The 25,264-nt window shown below is 45.2% G+C and overlaps 1 protein-coding gene across 4 annotated transcripts in view; it reads right to left on the reverse strand.

The window, feature by feature from the left end:
- The window catches only part of Tio (zinc finger domain-containing protein tiptop), a 144,625-nt gene that overhangs the window by 66,819 nt on the left and 52,542 nt on the right, over positions 1–25,264 (reverse strand). For 2 of the 4 annotated variants that reach the window (XM_076774907.1, XM_076774903.1), the window contains exon 1: positions 16,371–16,872. The exons of the other annotated variants lie outside the window; for them this stretch is intronic. The gene's annotated coding sequence lies outside the window, so the exon portion shown is untranslated. Of the gene's footprint in view, positions 1–16,370; positions 16,873–25,264 lie in introns of those variants that run through there. 4 annotated transcript variants of the gene reach the window in all.

Consider the following 25,264-nt stretch of genomic DNA (forward strand, 5'->3'; position numbering starts at 1 on the left):
TTGACATAAAGAACTTGTAACGTGTCAGACTCGTCATTATACGGCAAAGGGTTAAACAACCCATATTTATATAACATTTTTTTCCTTGTCTGAATCAAGTTAGTTTCATCAGAAACAATATGGCGTACCAATTTCAAGTATACTCGACGCACTCGAGACCGTTGATCACCATTCGAGCGTTCGAAACGGTGTCTCTTCTATCGTTTAATTTTCTCTTTCCGGCGGAAACGACGTCCAGCAAACGAATCCATAACGATCCGGATCTCCGAACGAAATGTAAAAGAAGAAAGTATTGCACCGAAGCTGCTTGAACAGGCTCGCGACGTCGGTTCCCAAGAAAGCGAGGAGTAAAGGAGCGCGCGTTAAAAGAACGACGCGGGACAAGGTGAAACGCGAAAAGGGAAGGTGGGCGCATCAAGCAACAGGGGCGGAAAAGTCGACGGCTTAGACGTTTTAAATTTCTCGAGGCATTTGAGAAGACATCGAGCAACTCGATCTCTCGAGCCGGACGCCGGAGATACCTGCACCTGAGCCTCTTAGATGGTTTTTTTTTTCATTGTCCCCCCCCCCTCACCCTCCTCGAGAGTGCCGAACAGGTTGCGTACCCGCGCTCTTGGGAAGAAAAGAAGCGGATTCGACTTGGCAAAATTTCGCGACGACGATAAGCGAGACGCACATTGAGCGTGGAGAGACGCAAGGTGACGCGGTGCAGCTTGCTTTGCATCGTACAAAGCTCGTTACAATGCAGTATTCGCTTCCCTCGTCGTCTATTTTATTACCCTTGGGTATTTCATAACATCGGAAAAATTTTCGGTATCATTAAATAAAATGTGGTTAATTTACGAGATCGCTATCGGGCTGTAAAAATATTATTCTTGCTACTGGTATACATGTCCCGTAACTGGTGGTACAAGCGAGTAAGGGTTGATTTTATGTGAAAAATTGAATCGAAAATATAAAATAAAATTTTTAAAAAGAATAAGTTTGAAAATTTGTCAAGTACGTGTGTACTTGATTTAGCTTCAGTGATTGTGTACAGTGATGACATGACGAGCGTTGAACAATTAAAACAAAAAATTATTATAGCATTTGAATAATTAAAATTGCACAACACATTAGAAAACGTTCGATGCAATTTAATAAGGAGAGCACAGTTATATTTGCAACAACCTGGACATCAGTTCCAACAGTTCATAAATTAAACGAATTCTGGAAATCTGTTCATCGATCCATTGAGAACGTTTACGAACAAGAATGGAGGCGATCTATAATGAAATCCGTCGAGCTGAAGCTGGTTCAAGTGCACGCGTACTCGACAAATTTTCAAACTTATTTTTTTCGAAAATAAACAGTCATATGAAAAAATGTTATTCTACATTTTCGATTCAATTTTTCACGTAGAATCACCCTCTACTAGCTTGTACCACCAATTACGGGACACCCTGTATATAACTTGGATGAACGCGATGGAAGAATGTAATGTACATTCTGAATAATAAAGAAAGTCTTTTTGGCACTGATGTTAGTAAAATAAATGCAGTGAAAAAGAATTTTTTATTTTTTGCATTACACATTGTGCACTTTGCATTAAAGTAGTTTGTAAAAATTGTCATTGTACGTAGGAGTTACTTTTGAATTTAATTACACGTTAAACATTTTGGAAATCTCGACATCGTTTATTTTGCCTTGATTTCCGAATTCAAATTTATCGGCTACAATTTTGGACATTACCTCCTTTGACACTTCCTGTTCCCAGATTCAATCGGTATCGGCGATCGACAGCAATCAAACTCTGCGACAAGAAAAGCACAGACTTCCTCGTTTAATACGTCAAATACTACACGAGTTTAATCTACGATTATAAATACACTGATCTACATATTCGAATCTCATCGAAGAAGTTAATCTTAGTTTTTCTATATACTCTCCTACTTTTCTTTTTACAACTCTCAGAAAATCAATGAACATTGATCTACATTGTTTGACCTAAATACCACGTTTTTTATGTATACAAAACCGTCCGGCGTTTCTGATTCAGAATTTTTACGACGACGATCGATCGCAATAACGAAACGAATTGAATTCCCATCGTGAGATTTCGAGTGAAATAAATTGTTTTCCTAGTTGCGTGCCCGTTGATTGTTAATGCGGCATAATACGGCGAATCGACCGTCGATAATTAACCAACGAGTGCGCGCGGCAGGTGTGTCGGTGTTATTCGTTAATATTTTAATTATTGAAAATGCGATCGCGCGGACAGTCAGAGTTAACGATCGCGCGCAAACGGATTAGGATTTACATGATTTGAGGCAGGTCAAGACCGGGTACGCGAACGCGTGTAGTAGGTATGCGTGGAAGTGGGCGAACGGGCACGGGCCTCTGCTTCATTCATAGTTAAGCGGCGCTGTTTATGAACGGGCATACCGATTATGTAATGCATCGTCGGCAACGAGTCTTTTTATACCCGCCACGTGGTCGAACGCTGGATTACGCGTTCTTCGCGTCTGCCGAGTTACGCCCGTGGGCTAATTCCCGCTGAATCGACCTCCTCGAGTGAAATCACGTTCGTTCCCTAGGATCCTCCGTCCGTGCGTGTCCTCCTTTCGTCACGATCGAGCGATCGTGTTGCCAGGGGATCGAGAACACGGTGATTCGTCGCGCGAGGTGTTCGTAATATGTATCTGCTCCTGTCCAACTCGAGAGTTTCACTTCGGTTGCTATCGAGAATAAGAGTTCTTTCATACGAGCAACCCGCAATAGCGATGGCAGCTGCCTCCTAAACAACCATTATAATCCTAACTCTAAGCGATTTCGGTTTTCAATGTCATGGAATAAATCAAGATATCGAGGTTACATGGGTTCACCCGATTTTAACAAGTATGATTTATTCTTGGCTCTTTGTATCCTTGGAGAATGGTTAAATTCAATATACTGTTTAGTTATTTTTAATATTGTCCTATTTGCGAGTATGCAGGGTGTTTGGCCACCACTGGGAAAAATTTCAATGGGAGATTCTAGAGGCCAAAATAAGACGAAAATCAAGAATACTAATTTGTTGATGGAGATTTCATTAAAAAGTTATTAACGTTTAATTTCCGCCTGTATTGAATTTTTTTCTCGAGAGTGGGTAGGATTTCGAGGGTATGTCTAATGATCAAAAATAATCGTAATTGACCCCCACAACCGAAAATAATTTTTCCAGAACGATTTGCAACTTTTTACTTTTGCCGGAAAATTTCAGCACCTATCGATACCCCCTTATCGATTTTTCTTAAAAATTCGTTTTTGATTTTTAGTAATTTTGTTTGACGCCCTACAGAAAAGTTGTGTAATACTTTTTTCTAGGTACTCATGAGTTCTACTTCAGAAAAAAGTTTCATTGTAATATATTCAATATTGTAGGAATATTGGCTGTTTGAAAATTGGACCATTTTTATATGGTTTTTCTCATTTTATGGGGTCAAAGAACAACTTTTTCATTATTGTTAATATTTCTACATATTCTACACCAAAATACGCGTTGTTTGCCTTTTTAAACATTAAAATCGTTCAATCCGTTCAGGAGTTATGGTGTTTTAAAGATACGCATGAAATTTCAGGGAACGATTTCTGGCCTGAAATTAGATTTTCGGTAAAGAATTTTTTTCTCGAAAATGCGTAGGATTTCGGGGGTATGTGTAATGACCAAAAATGATTGTAATTGACCCCCGCAACCGAAAATAATTTTTCGAGAGCGATTTGAAAGTTTTTAATTTAATTGTTAATAACTTTTTAAGCCTCTTATTTTAGCCTCTAGAATCCCCCATTGAAATTTTTCCCAGAGGTGGCCGAACACCCTGTATAAGCATTTCGTGTAAGCTTTCAAAATAATTTAACACTATTTGATGCAGATATATTCTTCAATTTTCATCATTGCACTCGAGTAAATGTACCTATATCAATTATATTTCATTCGACTGTAAATTAGTCAAACGTTTAATTCCACTTCGCTCGAGAGTAAAAATAACAGTCGATGCGACGGAAACACCCTAAAAAGTCAACGTTTCGATTGTTTGGGATGGTAAAAGAAAGCTGTGCGACTCATCGCGATTTATCTCATCCGCGATTCGGGTCCCGTTCGCTCGCGCGACACGATTATTCTCTCCCATTCTCGTTGTTCGGTGACAGAAAACGATATTCTTCGATCGCAATTATCGATAGTCTTTTGATCGATACGTTCGAATGCACGGGGTCCTTGAATCGTTCTCGATCACCGATGCGTGGAAGCGGGTTAATTGGAATCGTACTCGCGCGATCGACGCGAATCGATCATATCGATACGACGTGAAGACCCGTCCGTCTCCCGCGTTTCCTTTCTCCGTCTCGCACGTTGATCGATAAAATTGTGACGAATGACATTTCGTGACGAGGCCGCGAGACCGTCGAAATTTCTCGACGAGAAATTGGGTTACACGGTCGCCGGAGTCGATGTCTCGGAACCGCGCGACGATCGTCGATCGTGAATTTGTCGACGAAAATTATACGTGCGCCGCGATCTACGAACGTCGACCGGTAAACTTTCGATTCGACGCGAAGAAACTCGAACGATGACAACGCTCGCGATTACTCGATATCCTTGAACGTAAGCAAGATGAGATTTCCTCATCGTTGATTACTCTTGGTTTTTCCGTGATAATTAAATCTTTAAAAACACTTGGAATAAATTTATTTTCTTTCTTTACTGTACGCGTCGTGAGAAAAACTGTTAGGTTCGACAATGTGGGGCGCACACGACGCCAGTAAGTCTTCTCAGGGTTAATGCGAACTTTCAACAGGATCGATCGGTCACAATTTCTCGTTTCGTCATACGATGCAAGCTTGTCCGAGCCATGCAAAATGAGCACAGTTTGCGGAATTTGTGCAGCCCGAAAACGGGTAAGGTTAGACGTACATTGGTCGCGGGGTGACACAGGGTGACGCAGCGCCAAGTAGCATACTTTGCAGTGGACGTCGCGTATGTTCGTCGTTTCCTAAAAATTGCATTGCTTCTAGGTGGTATTATTGCCGCCAGATAAAATCTGTTCGTCGAAAATAAATCACTTTGCATGGCATATTTTATGTCTAACAGTCTAACAATAAAAAATCGAACGACATTTTGTTCGTAATAGTACTACGCGTCGTATGTACTAAAATCCTCCTTAAAAAATGGAAAATTGTCGAAGATACACGGCTCTGAGCACAAAAAAAATGATTCTTGCAATAAATTTCTCATTTAATTATGCAATACACATAGTGTAAATAATTATTATTATGGAGGATGTTCATACGTCGCGTAGTACTATTACGAACAAAATGTTGTTCGATTTTTTATTCTAGATCAAAGGAAAGAAATGCTAGACTGCACATAAGAAATAACATTTATTATTTCATTCAAAGTCGACGAAACGTAACGAAAAAAATCTATTTACGTCGAAAGTGACGAAAAGTTTCATGAAACCCTTACGCTGTAAAAAAAATTGTCAAACATCGCTTCTCGTTTCACCATCTTACATGAGTCTCCCCCCCTAAATCGATGACGATGAAAGGTGTTGCGCCACCCTCGTTAGAATTAATCGGTGTAGCGGGGATGTCTCGCGACGGTAACTCTTCTGGTTGCGCCTATTTCGCATTTCCCGAACCCACGAACGACGGTGTAACCTGTTTTCTCGAAAGGGCAACCGCTTCGTGGCGTCGACGGCTCCACCCTGTCACGTCACCGTCAACGACAAACGTCGTGGTACACGTGGCTCGATCCACCATACGCATACTAAGGATCAGTGTCCTCCGATGGCGGTGCCGTCACCGTTCCTCTTCGGCTTGGCCCGCTCCTACCACTTTCTTCCCACGCGACGCGAAGCGCCTCGGCGAAATCATGATTCACCGGTTTACACGCGACTTCGATACTGTTAGACGCGTGTAGGCGCGCGTCCAGGTTACGCCGAAGAGCCACGATACGCCGTGGTCTTACCGACAATAGAACCGCGCGTTACGGCGCGGCGGTCGGTTGTCGTTGCGAGATCGTAGCTCCTCCTCGGAATGCAGTCCGTCGTGTCAAAAGGGGACAAGGAGTCGGGTGGTGGGATAGAAGCGGCCGCGGATAGACAGAGAGGAACGACCAACAGAGTGATCTACGCGCAAGTGGGTGGCACTCCCGGCACGTATGCATCGCGCTGACGTAACATGCACAATTATTATTCACTGTTATCACCGGCAGAACCGTGTGTCGCCTATAACATGCGCACGTTTACGTGCTGGTCGTCGTCGTCGAGGCACCGGAATGACTTCTTGCCGCGACCTTACGTTGGAAAGTCCGTGAATGAACGACGCCGCGCCGTTCTTGCCCTCCCTCGCACCAGAAATTTTACGGTTCGCGACTGCCGAGTTCGCGTTACGTAAAATTCCTTCCGAAGTATTGCACCGTCTTTGGCTATAATCTGTCAAATTAGACGGGACGAAACGAATTAACGAAAACTGCTGCTGCAATTAACGATTTCGCAACCGAGCCTTTATCTAACTAAGAAACAGGTTCGTTTCATAAATTATTAACCCTTTCGTTATTCGAGAGTTATCTCGTGTATATAGTAGTTACGAATATCATATTTTCATTCCTACTGTTCTCAACAATTTATACCTTATATCATACGATAATTTCTTCTTTAAAATAGTTTCTTAGGTGGACTTTAAATCTTAATTGAATTATTTTACTTAATGTTGATTTTTACCAAATTGATAAATGGAAATCGACTTTCCCTTAAAGCATTTAAAAAATAATGAACTAATGGACGATTACGTACATTTTCAAATAATTACATTGATATATATTAAGCAATTATTAGTTTAAACTTGCCCCAATAATCCACTTATGGGTTATATACCAAATGAAATTATTAATAATAGCAACCCTTGTACACCATGTAAGGAACGAAAGACTTTTTTAAGTTTACTAATGTCACCGATTCCAGTAGTTAAAGAGGTACAGTTTTCGGGGCAGTTTTAACCGCGTATCCTATTTAGTATCCCCAGGCAAGTGGATAGTCCGTTGTATTTTCGTCGAACGCACGATCTCGACTGAAATGATTCATCGAACGACACGTAGCTCAGAGTGACGTGGTCGAGCTGCAAGTACGTAACGTCGAAAGCTGTAAAAGTCTGTCCTGAGAAATATCACGAGGTGAGGGAGACGGTTCTCAACTGCATCTTGTATATGTGTCTACGACAAAGTAAACAAAGCCGTGACAGTGGCTGCGGTGGAAACAGTTAACTTTTCCCAATATGGCCAACATAATTGATTCGTGTTTTCTCTCCCGTTTACTCGATAAAATTTATTCTTGTACAACGAAGAATTTCAAAGTTATTATAGAGGATCGATTTACCCTCGATTTGCCCTGAGGAGAGATCGAGAAACAACGAGCAGTGGGAAGAACTAGGCGACGACTTGGAGGACAGCGGCCCGACCGAGTCGCTCGGGCTCTCGAAATCAAAGACGATCGAATCGTTGAGGAATCGCGAAACAAAGTACACGCGAAGATCACGAATGATTTACGGAGCGGAGTCGACGGGACGCGGAGACACGCGCGCGTTGCCAACGCGATTCCTCGGCCCTCGCATAGCGGAATACTTCTGTCCTGCGAAATCCGGAGAGCAACGACGCGAGTAATCTAGCCGGTGATTCACGGAGGAATTTTTCTCCGTGCGGAGGCGAGAGAGAATTTATCGTCTATCGCGAATACATAAAGTACGTCGCTCGCGTTTCCGGGCTTCCTCGGGCACTAAACGCGAGATATTATCTGTTCGAGTCGCGTTGTACATACGTATCTCGCCGCGATGGATAGTCCAGATCGAAGAAACGACGGAAAAAATCGCTCGAACGTTAAAATCGGTGACACCGTCGAGCAGTAAGACGACGCTGATCGCGTCCGGGACTGGATACATATTTAGATGGACTCGTGGCAAGTGAATTACGAGTGGTTTGCGTCAAGTTGGCAGACTCCTTTGATCGATCTGGCGCCTGAAACGCCGTCGCGCCACCGTCTACGACGGTTCGAGTCAAAAAATTTGCACCAAAGTTTAGCTTTCGCTATAAAACCTCGATTATTGCGCGAGATACACGCTCGTTGTATGGTATCGATAAAGGGAGGGGATCGGTTGCGAAGCAACAGGTAAAGTTGGGAACGCTCAGCGTAGAACACAAGCAAATACTGTGCGGTACCATTTCTCATTGGATTCCCTGTGATAATCAAAATTTTATTCTAGTTGTAAACGCGTAGAAAGCACGTAACGACATTTGAAACTTAACGTGCCGCTAAAATGCAGTTTTCGATAGACAGTTTTTCGTTACATCAAACGTCCGAGTATTTAATTCTACTCTAGGATGTACGTCAAAAGGATTCCTTCATCGAGGGAAATACGCTCCTTACTAATTCATTTTTGTAATATCGTCGATTTTTATATATGACTTATCATAACTTTTCCTCTCACTTTTCTTATACGTTTCTAGTACAATGAAGTAACAAACAGTCGCGTTCGGACGTATTTTCGTGGTGGAAAGCTCATTACCTTATTAGCGATAGTCACGAAAGGACACAATGAGAAATATAAAAATGTTAATCCGCATCGATAGTGAGAAGCCGATAACTGCGCGGCGTCGACTTTGAAGTTTAGCCAGCCGGTTTTTTTAAATCCACCAGCTGCCGGTCGGTCGAACCGAAGAAACATAAACAACGGTCGCGGCGACTGCTGATCGCGTATCCCTAACGGAAATTTCAACATTAAGCGAGGAATTATTGCAGTTCGCGGCGAATAAAAACGCTTACACGCTCGAAATAATCGTATTTCAGGCGTCTCCATTTGATAAACCATTAGCCGGGGGATCGGTTCTATCGGCGCGGTAAAGAGACAAACTGCCGTTCGCGTTAAATAGAAAATTTATGAACTCGGTGCTTACAACGGAAACGATACCGTATCGGCGAACGACCAGACCGGCTTTTCGATTATTCGTCGATGCACACTCGCGTTTCGGTCGACCTATCTTCGCGGTCAAACTCGTTATCGATAATTAAAAATTGTCAAACGCACATTGGTCGGAGTCGACGCATCACAAGCCGCGCGGAATCCAACTCGAAGTAGCCCGAGGGTGATCGCGGCTGAACCAAGGGAAAAGGGAGGAGAGGGACGGGGGAAGAGGAACAAGTCGGCTATACCACGCTGCGCGATCATTAGCCAGTGTATTATTATTCTCTGGATATTAATTGATTTCGAAAATACAATTTTCTGTGCGACCGATCAAAACCGGGTTCCTCCCATTTTCCCCCCCACCTCTCGACAACCCCTTTCCTCTCTTCGCCTATTACTCGGCCCCTCTATATACGCATGGCCGACGAGCCTCCAGCGTTTCGTTTTCCCTCTCGTCTTTGGGCTGTCCTCGCGCGCGTTTAATTGCCGACAACGCGAATGAAAGCGCATTTCAAAAATTCTCGAAAGGCCAAGGGTGAAAGTCGAGGGTACTGACGCGAGAGGAAACTCTGGTTACCAAAAGCTTCTATCGGATTAACAAATACAGTAAACGCCTCTATTGTATTTGTCTCGCATATACGCACGGAACAACCCTCGGCGTTACTTTCAACAAACGACCAAGAATAACACAAATTGCTAATAATTTACCAACGATCGTATATTAACCGTATCTGACTCTGTTCGAGAACGAAACGAAAAATTGTTCGAACGGACTGTATAGGAAAATACCGAGACAGATATTAAAGATGGTAACGTCGCGAAAAATACACTTTTAATTAGAACGAATCGCTAACGAGTCGTATAATTATGTGAAATATGAAGACAAGTAATTTTATTGGTTACTTGCATTCTTCGCTCTTATAATAAGACTTGAGATGCGGTCGATTGCCGCGCAGCGATCTGCCACTGCCAATTACATTAATTGTAAAAGAATTACGAATGCAGATGTTACGATGATAATTACAATTACTTTGCATTAATTTCAATTCAGAGTCGTCGGGATTAATACAACGCTAATTAAACACAATGGGAGTAACTCTTAAACGGCGAGCACGTGTAACAGTCGTAGCTTCGTAAAGTCGCGAGTGTTACTGGCCATGAAAAATGGCGTACACGAGGTATCGATTGCCCTAGCAGAATCTGAATTTGAAACTAATTATTTCTCCAACAGACAAGTTTAAATTCCCTAAAAATCTTACTTTTCAGCAAATGAAAAAGTGTTCTAAGAACAAAGTAAGTCTTGCTTAAAACTTTTCTACGTAACATCTGATTAATTTATTTTGAACGGAAACGAGGAAAATCCAAAGTCGATAACATCTTTCGTTTCGATGGAAAGCGTCGACGAAAAGCCCGAGGCAGAACCAGAAGCAGAAACGTCAAATCGAAAGTACGCACTGATCGTAATTCGAAGTGCAACGATAACCTTTCGTGGTCATTCGTCGTGCGGTACACGATTGCACACACGCGCAATCGATGCGTGAAAATGGAAATCGAGCGAAATGGATTCGTTCGATCGGAAAAGCGAGCGAACGAGAGAACACGAGACCAAGAGGAGAGACAGAGACGAGAGGATGGATGGATGGGTGGATAGATGGACGGAGAGGCAGAGGGAGAACAGTGACAGGGAGAAAAAAGAACAACCGAATCGCCACGGGTCGCAGCAAATTAGCGCCATCGTGGCTCGCTAATATTTTTTTGCGTTCACGAAGGGTGACTCGCTTTTTTTTTCATGTTTGTTTGTTTGTTTGTTTGAATTCGTTTCTTGTATGACGTATGTATCGCGATAAAACCGATAGTGCGTTCATCGAAAGGCATGATTTTGATCAAAGAGTTTTTCATCGTGAAATTTAACGAATAAATATTCGAAACGATCCGTTCGCCGACGTTTCCCGCGCTATTCCTGCATGAAGGTGTACTGATCGTCAGGATGCTGCCACGCAAGCGTCGACGTCGACGTTGACGTTGCTACATATGTACGTATGTGCCTACTTCCACGAGGCGTTGACTGACAACTGTACTGACTGTCTCTATTCAAGTGCCAGTGGGATACAAAGATTTCCCCGTCTGTTAAAATTTACTCCACATATTAAATTAAAATTTCTTTTTAGAGAGAATATAATTCGTAACTTTTTTTACCCGTCCAGGAGACGTCAAAAAATGTTTAACATACCGACATCACGGATTTATAAACATTTGAAACAAGTAGGAGTTTATTCGTGTTGCAATACTATAGCAATTAGGAGAATTACCGTCACCAGGGTCTAATGACGCTCACTTAGTACAATCACGTACTGAATCATACGTAAGTGTCGCGGTTTGATGTAGACTGCACGACACTTACAAACAAATCAATCTATTGCATAGTACATGCAGAAACTTACGAACTGAATTAATATCAAATTTTACGAGACATCCTGCGAATAATCGTTTGGGGTTTAATTATCTATATCTTACAAAGTATCGAGTATCTACACCTAATATTTTACATATAGTTCATGTCCCCTCGTAAGAATCTGAAAATTAGAAGGAATTGGATGAAGCTGTCGATCAATTTGCTTTCTACGTCGCTCAGTTCGCGGATGACGTTTCAACGTCTCGTCGATAGTATTTATTGCGCCGCGAAGAGTCGAGGGTCGATTCTCGGTAAGAACGTAGGCACCCCGAGGGATTGGTGGTTACGGTGACGCGTAGTTGGCCGGTTAAAAGAAACAACCGAGAGGAGGGAGCGGAACGTGTCGGATGGAGAGAAGAAACAGGAAGGGAAACGGAGGTGAGCTCGAAGGTAGGTCCAGGACTGTAAAGTCCCGCGTACGGTCGCGTTCGTTCATTGAAACGTTACGTACACCGTGGTTCGGAAGCGGCGTCCCTCGACAGTTTACAGCCACCGACCGCGTTCGTTTACCTCGTTAATAATCTCGTCTTTCTTCCCACGATCCTTCGTACCTTTCGACGGATGGATGCTCGCCGTTTACGAGATCTTTACGATCGCGCGAGATTTAAATGCGCGCGTTAAGTTCGCGCTCGCAGCAGCGCCTCCACTGCATCGGGCCACCGCGGGACGCGTACGGCAGAGGATCGTAAACGTATCCTCGAACCGTTCCTCCGGGGGCCGCGAGACGATCGACATTTTCTCCTGGCATCGAAGTCGCGGCGACGCACCTTTCCGCGGCGATTTCTCCTCGAACGGCGACGATAAGCGCGAGATAACGGAATCGACGAATCGGTCTGATCGTCAGGCTAACGTCGATAGGTCGTGAAAGCGGCGTCCGTTTCGTCGTTCGTCCAGAAAAGACAGAGCGCCGGCAAAAGCGAGGATTTACTTGGCATGGTTTCGAGTTTATTCGTAACGAGAAAATACTGGGATAGCGAGTGGAAAGAGGCTGAAGCAGAGGCGGAGGTTCGCGACAGTGCGAAAAGGGAGAACGCGGAACCGAGACAGAGAGATCAAGAGACCGGAGAGACTGGGAAGTTGAAAGAGAGCCCCCGAAGGCCCGAATATCGATCTCATACATAATTAAATACCGACCCGGCGGAGCATCACAAAGAGAGCTTACTTCGGCTTTGATCTGCTGACAGACGGGGCCCGTCATCGCAGACTTCAATAGGCGCTACTGAATCGCGGGTGTGTGTGCTATTGACGCGTTAGAACTCGAGTTCGAGGCTCGCGTCGCGTTCGCGCTCGCGCTCGCGCGTCTGGCTGCTTCGGACGGTGTCTGCGCGTTTGTTTACCGCTGTGCACTTATCCACAGGGAACGTTACACCGACCGGATACCAAAATTAATTGTTTCGCGCCCGACGCAGGTTCTTTTTAATCGTCCGCCTTTGAAGCTCGGTCACTTTTGACCCGTACTCTTTTACGTCACTTCTGCAATAAACACAAATATACAGAACGTGCTACTTAAAACTGCGATGATTCAATGATTTAAAAGTTTATCTTAATATTATTAAATAAAACTATAAAGGGCCCGAATTCACTCTAAATATAATTCTACTAAGCTAACAAAGTAAACCAAAGTATTCGTTAATTTTAATATCACATTTATGACAGTTTGAAAGAATGATTCAACCGATGAATCATGTTTATACGTACAGTGTGTCTCACGAACTATGTCTATTCAAATATCTTGAAAAGAATTGATGATATCAAAAACTGTTTGAGGTAAATATTAAATGGTTTCGAGGGGTGCATAATTTGCTGTAATGTTTTCTTTCGTAATTAAATGCGTGAACGACGTATGAAAGTTATTAATGTTTTTCTTAAATGGAATCATATATTTTGTAATGCATCATTTGATGTAACTAGTCATTTCCTGTGAAAAACTATTAAATAATTTATGATTAAAAGTAATTACTTTCGAAGATATTTCAACTGTACATATCGAAACTTTTAAATCATCAAATTGAAATATTTTTTTAAACTGATGGTTTTTCCATAAGAAATGACGAGCTGCATCGACCCTCGAAGGTATTTATTCTCGCGTGAAAGAGTTCGTGATACACCCTCTATATATTGCCATTTATCAACAATCGTTACTCGATTAAAAAATTTCTAACGACAGCAAATTAAATGTTGCTCGAGTCGTTTAAAAGTAATCTATAGATAAAGAATTTTATTGTGGGTCAAAAATGACCCGGTTCCCCCTTCCACTATACCGTCGAACTTTCCAGCGTCCAATGGTCGACGAAATCGTCGAAAATATTTGGAGACACGAACGCAAGGAATTCGAGAATGGTCGCGAGCGTTTAGTTGGCCCAACCTTCGACGAGTCGATTAATCATTCGCTCGGTTCGCGACCCGCTGTGGAAGGGAAATTCCCGTGTCGAGCGCCCGTGACAACAAATTCCTTGGACATTGTTTTTATCGCGACGAGCCATTCTTATTTTTTGCGATCGTCGTCGAACGCACGATGGATCTGGTTTCGATCCGCGAAAATTACAAAAGTCGCGACGGTACAAAAATACGTATACAATCGGTCTTTAGAACGACTGGTTTTTCCGAACACGATGACGTCAGTAGTGTCAGCCGTGCATTAAACACGAGTATCGTGCAGATCCATAATTGGTAACCGCTGAAAAACTTTTAGGTCTCCAAAACGGGCAGACGTATTAATTGCAAAGATATCGAGACAGTTGGTAATTACAGAACAATTATTGTCGAGAATCTCTAAGCATGTTTTACGCGAGTGCGCCGACGACGACGTCCACGATAGTAAATAATGCCTTCTATCGGTAATTTACTGATTTCCCATAATGCTAAGATCTATTCTCGCCGATCGAGCATCTCGTCGACGCGTTGTCCTGATCTTTGCTTCTCGAAAGAAAGGGAAGTTTTACAGCTTTTTACCGAGTATATTGTTCTGGGATTCCTGGAAGTCAGCGTGTAATTAATAATAGTTAGCATAATCGTTGGTCTGCGTAGGTGCACGCGGTACACAGCTGTCCAAGAATCCTTGTTTACGAGTCTAACGGCAACAAATAAACTCTAGTCTGTCGCGATCCTCGAAAGCCAGATTGGCGACGCAAAAAATGTCGTGCCTTTCATTCTATCCTTCCCAAGAATTCGCGACGACGCGTCACACGTGTATAATAAGCGACTCGCGGTGACAGGACGGATTTAATCGCGTTCAATGACGTCAGTCTCCTCTGTATGTGGTCGTAAGTCAGTGAATTTTAACCGACCGAATCGATTGGAAATATGTAAATGTATATTTACGACGGGTCGGTTCTATTTTCATTTCGATCGGTCTACGAATTTCTGACCGTACTTTCGTTTTCGCCAACTTTTCGCGCGGATAAAAAAAACTACTTAATAATTAATGCTCGAACGTTACTCGTTACGATAGTTATTAAGATAAACATACTAATAGTTGACCGTGTATCGATTGCGAAGAAAAATAGAACAGACAGCACCGGTTTTAATAGAATTTATACAGTAACGGCGATGGTTCATACTGAAACGTACATTTCTGCGTATCGATACGCGCATCAATATACAAGACACAATTAAATTAATAACCAACATTCTCTCGGGTATTACATAATTTTCTATCCTCTCTTGTAAATATAATATTTTATAACATGGCGAGTTAATTGTTTTATACACTATACTAGCGCTTTCAGAAACTTTGACTTCTGTCACGGGCAAGCATTTTACTTTTACTATACTAAATTTATTCTACATTTATTCTACACAAAAACTGTTGTATAATACTTTGTGTTCTATCGTACAAAATTATTTACAACTAAATATTTTTTAACTTGGAAAGCTTTGTTTATAACTTCGTACCGAAACAGGTAAAAACTAGAAATATCATTTACACACAACTATTATAAGTTTCTACACGATACAACGACAAGATACAGATTGACATACACGTTATGCACACGCGTTTCGTTCAAGTTCAATCTAACGTTCACCGTTTTATGATTAATTTTTTTTCTTTTTTTATCGAACGAAGTCACGGGCACTAGCATCTATAATAATCTAGATTGTGCTTTAGTTATTCCAACCAACACCGAGTAATTCAGCTATAAGCAAGATATACGACTTAGCGCTGTTTCGAGCAGTGTTCCGTACACGGTTCAAGTAGAACGATACTCTGCCTGTACAGACGTACCGCGCGACTCGAATCGTTTCTCGAAACAGTTCTTTCGTCCGAATAGTAATTTCGTGAAGGCAAATGTTACACGCGTTGACAGTTTTCTTCGTCGCAAGTCACGGTACACGCCACGTGGCAGTGCGTCAACCGTTTCGTAACTACGACGACACTTCTGTCATGCCACAGGCTGGACACTGTTCGACCGGAGTTTCTTTGGCTGTCTGACCACTGACGCGACGATTCCCCTTTGCGACCTACGAGCCTTCGAACGTAGACGCGATCGTGGACGGTGACGGATTCGAATACGGAGCCGTGGCGAGAAAGATCGGTCGGAAACGGCGGAAAACCGGTTGTTAACCTACACTCAAGACAAATCGAATCACTCGGCGCTGCTCTGCGTATCATCTGTCGCGGAGGAAAGGTTACGGCGTGCGTGTGTACGCGCGCGTGTATGAGCGACAGAAAGAGAGGGGGAGAAAGTGTGAACGAGGAAAAGAAGGGGAAATCTGAACGGGGCGCGTGGACCGAAATAGAAAATTGAAACACAACGCGAATCGATCCGATCCGTGAATTTCGATCGCGCGTTTCACTATTTTATCGCGAACCCGTGGCATCTGTGTTTACGACAGCCACCGGAGAAAACGCGAGTTCTCGATGATGAACCAGCGACAGTTTTCCACGTAGCGTCCGGTGGCCGTCGACGTCCACGTTTGATCGCGACACTCGCGAAAGCGAACTCACCGCGAAGTAGTGGTTCCAAAGCGCAGGAAACGTCAGTCCCGATGAATCGTCGACACCGGTGGTGCTACGTCAGGAGAGATTATCCTCGTAGCGTGTACGGCAGGAGCGACACAGCACTTGGACGCCGGGCATCGGGACGCGCGTGTCCACCGTGATTCTCTCGGCATCGTATCACCGCGTCATTCTCCAAGGATCTTCCACCCACGCAATGACGGCAAAGACGCACCACTCACTTAACTGGTATTCGGCGTTTCGGTAACCGCCTCGTGTATCACTCCTCTTTCCTTTCTCGTGGAAAACGTTTCCTTTCCTTTGGGTTTCGCGCACGTCACCGACCGTAATCTCGCATCGCTCGCGATTTTCACGGTACGAACGGGCCAGGTATCTCGCGACCGCGAAACAATGGGAACCGATGCCCCGAATGGACGAGTCACGATTTCGCGGTAACGCGATGCATGACTCGCCGACGGAACGGAGCAAAAACAAAGACCCTCCCACGACGACAGCACGTGGCGCACTGACGGCTCCGCGGTCATCTTCCCCGTCTCTGCCCCCTCCACTGTTCCGCCGCCGCCGCCGCCACCGATGCACCTCTCCGCGGCACGACGACCCCCCTCTCCCGTTTCGTTCCGTTCGCTACCCCCTCCCCCCCTTCCGACCCGCACCCCTGCCACGCTTTATCCACTGAATCTTCCCCGCCACACCGCGCTTCGTTCCGTTTCGCGCAGAGCCGCTCCTTTACTACGTATCCCTTCCCCCGCTTCCCCTCATGGGCCATTCCGAGCCCCGCGCCAAACGGACCATCCCTCCCCGCCTGACCCCTCGTCAACGCCACAGCCGCTGCCCCTCCACCCGCGGCCCTGACCTATCCCCACCGCACACGCACCGGCCCGACGTATTTCTCTCCCCACTAGCGCCTCATTCCACCCACGCCCCCATCCCACTCTTCCCAGTTTCACGTAGAGACTCTCTTCCTTGGTCTCGCGACTTCTCCGTGTCTCTCCTTTCTTCGTTTCCACCCTCACCCTCGATACCTTTTCCTTTCCCTCTCTTTTTCTCTGATACGTGCACGCACTCTTTCCTTCTAATCTTATTTCTTTCTGCATTCTAGAGTCCTGCTTCGCGCCTGCTCAACAGCGAAACAGAGCATCGTCTCGCTACAACCCGTTCGCCTAACTATTCCGTCCGTCCATCCGTTGACTTGTTTTCGCGGAACTTCTAACCTCCTTTTTAACGCAAATACCACCAATTAACCGGACAGAGAGAAAAAGAGCCACAAGGATTTCTATTACAGTATTGTCTCGTTCTAAGTCGCCGCTCTGTGTCTCGCTATAAGTCCCTGGATCCCCTCCACTGGTTTCGTAGATGCCGCGGCGAGCGCGACAGACTGCGCGTGACCGAGAGGACATACGGCGGCAAACCATAAAGTTCGCTCGAGTCTTCGATTATGATATCCTATTTTGAAGTATAAAACGCGACAATGTTTTATCTCGCTTTGTCCACGATGGTATACAGGGATGAAACTCGTCGCGTGCCCTCTGGCAAACAACAGAGGGATCGTCAAATGGAGGACTGTTTCGTTACGAGTGGTGGCTGTCCCCTGAGTGGACAACTCCTAACGAGACAACACTGTAAATAGTAAACGGCGCGCGTTCGCGAGGATGAAGAATTGCTATTTCTAGGTGAGACGCTCGACCATCGGAAAAGTCACGGTAACACAGTCGCGGTCGAAATTACGTAATCCCTTGCGACGATCTCGTTAAAGTTGCTTTCCTTAAGAGTAGAATTTATAAACGTTAATACGATTTGCTTAATAATGATTTATTACATGCTTACGATACCGTTTGTAGTCGTAAATATTTCGACGAAGACATTTATTGCTTCGGTGTAACGCGAGCCGACGCGCGCAGCTTTTCGTGTTTCGAAGATTTCTTAGCCAAAGTTTCGGTGGCCAGATTTTGTTACCTAGATGGATTAACCCTTCGGGCCTGACGTCCATACACCCCCCTTATCGACTTATAGCGTCTTCGCTGGCGGCCAGATCCCTTACGATGCGTCTATTCATTCGATTTGTTCTTCGAAACAATCTTCCTATCGACGCGTAATAATATATTCTGTTAGTGTAATATCCATAATTGAAAACTCGAATAGCGTTTAAATTAAAATTCTCATATTTCCAATAGCAATAAACTTGTAAATAAGACTAATAATGATATCGATCGAGCGATCGAGTATGTAAATAATATTTCGAACGTTATGCATTAAAGATTCGCGAACCGCTGTATCGTTATGGTATTCGATAAACGAATAACTCGACGAGAAGCAGCGGGGTTTGAGTGCAGGGTCGCGATCGTTGGGTTGCTTCGCGGATTCTTTGTCCGTTCCGGTTGGAAAATCTTCATCGGAGCGATCTCGAGCGTCCGTGGCGAAATTGCGGGTCGACGAGCGCCGAATTGGAGGCGCGTTCCACTGGCCCTTGTTAACGCAGGAATGTAAATCAACTCGTAATAGCGTGGCAGCCGGGGATTAAGCGGCGCGCGAAGACGAACTACGCCACGGCGAGAAGATACGAAATGCCGGCGAGGCAAGACCGACGACCATGACGACGACAACGACAACGACCAACGACGACGACGATGACGTCGAGGGCGACGACGGCGACGACGTTGGCGACGGTGGTGGCGGTGCCAGCGGTGCGCAGGGTGAGAGTCGATGGGTGGGAAGAGCGGCAACACCCTCTCCTCGTGCCCCGGAGCATTAGGAGTTTGGTAATAAATCTCGTTGAAAAAACACACGCGCGCACGTATAGACACGTACACGAGCGTCTTTGCTCGGTGTGCGTGTACACGTACACTCGAGCTGGGGTCTCAGACAGTTCCACTCTCTTCGTCGCGTCTATCTCGTTCGGTCCGTACATCTGTGCTCTTCGAGTACGACGAGCGCGAGAAAGAGAAAAGCTAGCGTAGCGTAAAGAAGAGCCGTTGGATGGCGGAAGGCGGGGGTCGGAGGGAGGGGGTCATACCCCTTCAAAGCTTTAGATCTTCCCCCGTCTCTTCGTCGCGGAGCACCGCGTCCGACGGCAACGAGGTCGGCATGATCTATGCACGCCGTGCAGAGGAGGCGAGTGTCACCGTTTGCTTGATGCATTGGTCCTCACCTGAGCCCTCCCCCCGGCGTCGTTTCTTGGCCGAGCCCACCGATCTATCCCCTCTGTCAGCCCCGCGGATCGCGGATCGCGGGATCGAGGATCGCTGTTCACCTCCGCCTTTTCCTCTTTGTCTCGACGCCACGGATGTCGGTGAAAGCCTCGAGGTCTCGCGGGTGATCGATCCTCGACCACGCGCGAGCATCGGGGCCTGATCCTTTCGCGAGTCCTGTCCGAGGATCGCGGCCGAAAATTCCACCACCGATAAAAACCGGAAACTGTTGAACCCTCGATGTTCCAAGGACGATCGAAGAGGAGAAAAGGGAAATCGACGGAAGAGAACGAAAACGGAATGGAGCGTGGCAGGGACGAAGAGAGGCCGGGCGGAAAGAAGGGGCCAACTTTCGAAGTAGGAGGCTCGACGCGAATAGTACGACGATGGTTACATTCTACGGATCAGAGGGTTCGATAGCGTGCCGAAGTCGAGGCGAACGGCAATAAATCCATTTTTCGTGAAGGGTCCGTCGAGGGGCGAGAGCGAGCCAGGGTCTGATTAGCAGCCTGACTCTCCGTACAGGATGACAGCCGGTGAGTTATAATATTGCCCATCCATCTATTTATCTACTCCATCGCCTCTCTTCTCCCCAACGCTCTGGCCCGCCCCCCTATAACCCCCCTCCGTCCTACCTCTTCTCGTTTCCTCGGTCACTGCTGGCTCTAGCAAGTTTCTCCGTCGTTCGCAGAATATCCGAAACTAACAAACCAAAATACCGACCGAACACGATCGAGGAAGACGATCTTCGAGTGTCCTCGGCTGCCCCGAAAACACGTGACCACGCGATTGCAGTACCGTTTCGCGCCATGATCCCATTTACATTTAAGCTGACCACGGATCGAGCGCAGGCTGACGCAGTATTTTGTAAATTATATGTACACACGTTGCCTATCGTGTTAAAAATATCCATTGTAAACATAAAAATAAAAGAATATCCTATATTTAAACGCTCTCTGTGGTCTCTGCGATATTCCTAATTTCTGACACGATTAGATCCTGTTTCACAGCGTTTCTAAAATGTCTTTTCCCCGTTCTTTATCGTCTCTAATAAAGAAACAAGGAAATATTTTCTCGAGCTCGAATATGACGAGGAAGAAAAAATGTTGGCCGCCGCTGTCGAATCGTTGTACGATAAGTCCCAGGAGCTGGTTTAGGTAGCGGAGACGTTGGTTTTCGTCGAACGGAGGAAAGAAAGAATTAAGCTCGCGTGACATCACGTTGGAGTGACCCCTCGCAAATCTTGCCGCTGAAGGCGAGCGACGGGACACCTCTCTATACATTTTGAACTGGAAAGACGCGGCGTCCCGAACTTTCGACGGGAACCAGTTCATATATCTGAAGTATGGCTGCCATAAATAAGCGACCTGTCCGTTTGTTCTGTTCACCCAACCTCTTGCAAATCTTTCCGCTCTTCTCTTTCCCGCCGTGCCGTTTCGTCCACCTTTCTCCGTCTTACCCCCGAATTTCTTTCGGTTCGTAATATCGAGGTCGTGCGTACCGAGCTACTCGCCAAAGAATCTACTTCCACGAGGAAGCACGGAGAAGGGTGAAACACGGACCTTTCTCTTCGTCCTCCTTCGCCGTTCCGGCGTCAAACTTGATAACGAATTACCTCGCGTGCTCGCGTGGACACCGTATGCAATACGGAACTCGTGTCGGAGTAAAGGCGCGAGCAATACGCTCGATGGTGACTGCTCTGCGCTATCGGGATCTCGATTCTATACCGATTCACCGAATCTGTCGCGTCGCCTGTCCTCTGCAAGCTACCGACAACATTACTTTATTCAACGTGTTCTTTGCCAAATGAAAACTGTATTATATTCTCTAAGATTAAAATTTTTATTCCAGATCAAAATTTGTTTCGATACTTGTTTTTGTAATCTTGCTTGTAATTTATTTAAAATTTATTTCCCTCGTCGTCTCAACTTGAGAATTAATTTTTCTAGTTCAATATAAACGATGTAAACAGAGAAAGAAAATTGATCAGTCATGATATGACGAAAATTCGATTCAGAGACTTTCAATTTGTAAAGGTAATGGATTTAAACAGGGCCTTGATTATTTCAGGGAAGCAGGGTTGAACATTTCTGCAATGATCGAGGTTTATGAAATAATCAAGGTAACCAATCCAATAAGAGGGAGACCCACTTACCTCCCCGTATATCTTTACTACCCATTGTCATTACTACCAGCTACATCCACTCTCCAACTTCACTCGGTGCTTAGTGACCATTCCTTCCATTTGTCAATACATTGTAACGAACGAGCCTCTCCTGTAATAATCGAGGTTCTATTCTAAATAAAAATGCGAAATAAGCCGCTTATCCCTTTTATTTCGAAATGCTCGTCTTGAGACTGATACGTTCATAAAATGAAAATTTTGATAACATCCACGAGATACGTTTCCTTCGATGAATAAATAAGTGTTAGTTGCATTATATAATTTACAATCACGGTGTTAATTCATTTTTATTCCACGTTCGTTGAGTGTCCGGTGACTTATGGACGTTAGTGTACATATTTCACGCCCCCGCTAAACACACGAGCTCCAGAACTATTATCGTTCAAGACGGAAAATTTCCATAAGAAAATGGCGTTAAAATTTGCGCGATCGGTTCTCCTCAGTGTACGTGGTACGATCGTCGAGCGATCGCACGGCAGCGTGGCGAATTAGCGGCACCGTCGTGGATCGATCCATTTTAAACCGTCGTACCGCGAAAAAATTCGCGATCGCGAGAATCGTGAACGCGACAAAACGAATCGTTTCTTTGGAAAAGGAGACGTGGCTGTGTGCACGAAGCGGTCGCGTTTCTACGGCCGGATATCGGCCGAACGAGCGAGCAAGACGGCGATTGGAGCGGAGCGGGAGTGATTTATGCTAAGTCGCTGATGCTGGTGATGCAGGGGCCCGCGTGTACGTTCCCGGGCAGCCATCTTGGGGTCCCTTCGCTTCTCCGAGGACTTGGATCGATTGACAGACCCGTGCTCGATCGCTGCTTAACGAACCTCTCCTCTCCTTCGCGACACTTCTGACATTTTATGGCTTCACTGCTCGCGTGGCCTTTCTCTTTCCTTTTCCTCTCGTTTCGCTTTTACGTCTCGGACGTGGAAAATCCCTCGTTCCCGCTAAACTCCCTGGAACCAAAGATCCCGAGACCGTACCGTACAGTCGCAAAACATCGCGTCGTTTTGTCTTTAACGCGCGCGAGCAAAAAAAGAAAGCAACGCCGTGACAGCGAATTAAACGCGCAAACGTTGATCGACGGAACTCGATCTACGAGTTTAGAAAAACTAGAACGATTGTCGACGCGACTGGAAGGCGTATATACGAGTTTAACCGTGACTCGGTTTCCTTGCAGGCTGTTAAGCTCGCGTGTCTCCGGCATTCCTTTCGTTTCGTTTAACCGTGAAAACCGCGCCACCGTTCGTTCTGATTTCTATCCGTCAGCGTTGGTCAGATTTACGACGTCGCAGAGGGGCCCCCGGTGGCCCTGCCGGTGGGCCCGGGGGTCCTCGTGTAACAATGAAACCACGCCATTTGTCACAGAGGCGCTTCCTCTGCTTCTAATAAACGTTCGTCCTACCGTCGTGGTACATATAGTCGTGCAGCACGGATCGACCTTTGCTTTTGCTCCATGGATCGTGATCTCTCGAGCAACCACGGATCCGTCTCTCTCCGACTCTACGCTTCTGCCTCTCGCTTTCTTACTTCCCCCCGTCGGAACCATACCTCCTTCTCTCTTCATCCTTTTTCACTTTTCCGTTCGCCTTTCTTTTGTGTTCCTTCTCACTCGCTTTCATGCCTCGTAGGACTGCTCTTCGGGGTCCACCCGTGGCACCGAAGAAGAGATCGAAACCAGAAGTGGGAAGGAGAGAGAATCGGAGGCAAAGAGACAACGAGCACGATGGGATACAACAACGTGCCCACGTTCATACTTTCACATGCCGACACAATGCACCGGACCATCGAGAGGAATTGTCATACAAATTGTCGCTTATTCAGCGACGATCCTCGGCGAGGATGTACACAGCCTACGGAGCCGGTAGCACGGAAACAACGTCGGTACGCCTTTTCAGAGAGATCGGGCCCTTCCTGGAAACGCGAGCACGTACGATGAAAAGCTGCACGGAATCGACGATACGTTCTGCGTTCGCGATCCCAATGACTCGCTCGAAATGCAATTACCAATGTGATCGCAGAGGCTGGAAGGGCCAAGATTGCGAACAGAAGCGTCGCGGATTGCCCCGGGACGCCATATTGGAAAGACTTAAACCAACGAGTTTATATTCTTACGTTTATTGTGGCATCGAGGGAAGTATTATTTAATTGTCGAAATAGAGAGGAGTATTCAACGTTTGTTTATTCCAAAGTACGCACGTAGCTTTTTTACAGACGATGATTATTCTCGTAAGTAAAGCTCTCGATCGGGCATCCAGAGTAAAGAGCAAGACTCTCGATCGCGTCCCACGCTCGCGAGAGGTGGTTCGTGCGAATTTAAACGATGTTTGGCGGCGGTGACGGCACCGTTCTTGTATTTGTCCGATAAATCCGCCGCGGTGAGATCCCTGATAAGCAGACTCGTTGCAAACTTCGGAGCGACGATGATGCGATCGATAGGAGAAAGAGTTATACGAGACGAGGGTTACACGACCGGAGTCGGCTCTTAATGATTCGGAGAATCAGCGTGACAAGGTTTGTTCGTCGGTCGCGCGTGGCTCGCGTCGATACGTCATCGAGAATACGTATCGACGGTCGCAGGTCGCGGGAGAACGACCAACGAGTTTCATCTCGAAGACGTATGGAGTAATGTCCCTCGAATTGGGACAAATTTTGTCCCACGAGTTGACACAAAGTTACCCCTACCGCGTCTCGAGGCTACTTTGTGCCGAACAAGTTTTCGACGTTATCTTCGAAACCGGAAACGTTGCCCAAGCGGAACATTTTTTTATTTATTTGGAAAGTATATACTTTTTATCAGAATAACGTTTAAGCATAGATTAGAAAATTAAGTTTTCCTTTCTCTCATAAAAATTTAAGAACGATTATAATTTATATTTCATTTGTTCGTTTTGTTGTTTAAAATTGATCTTGAACTGAATCGTAAAACGCAAAAAGTTAAATATTTTTCAATTTTAAAAACTCTTTTATAGCCTCGTTAATTTAATTGTCAATTATCGTGAGCAATTTTATTGTAATTTTAACGAGTACCATAGGTGAAAATTTACCCCAGTTTTATTTTAATGATATATTGTTTTGCTGATTGAATTATAAGATAAACATGTGTTCTAAAGAGGATATAGTATATTATATTTCTTATAACGTACATTATTTTATGTTCCTTTTCAATTCTTTCCTACTATTTGTCGTTCATAGTATCGCACGTTGACTGCCGGAATAAAACCGTACAATTTTTTACGAGTCCAAAACTTTGATTTTAGACATTGCATACTGCACAACTTAAAATTTCACTCGGTACAAATGTAATACTTTCAACGTTTCGACTGAAGAATTGTTTTAGCCCCAAAGCGAAAAGTCCTGTCGAAGCGTTGACAGACTACTCGAGCCCGAATCAAGCGGATCGTTATATTCGTTCGACGAGCTTGCACCACCGATCGAGAGAAGACGCGTAGATCGGGTCGGAACGGGCAAAGTCCGTTCGGTGTTTCTAGCATGAGTGGCAAGGGACTGGGGAC

Source organism: Colletes latitarsis, chromosome 10 (genome assembly GCF_051014445.1).
Source record: "Colletes latitarsis isolate SP2378_abdomen chromosome 10, iyColLati1, whole genome shotgun sequence".
Classification (NCBI taxonomy): domain Eukaryota; kingdom Metazoa; phylum Arthropoda; class Insecta; order Hymenoptera; family Colletidae; genus Colletes; species Colletes latitarsis.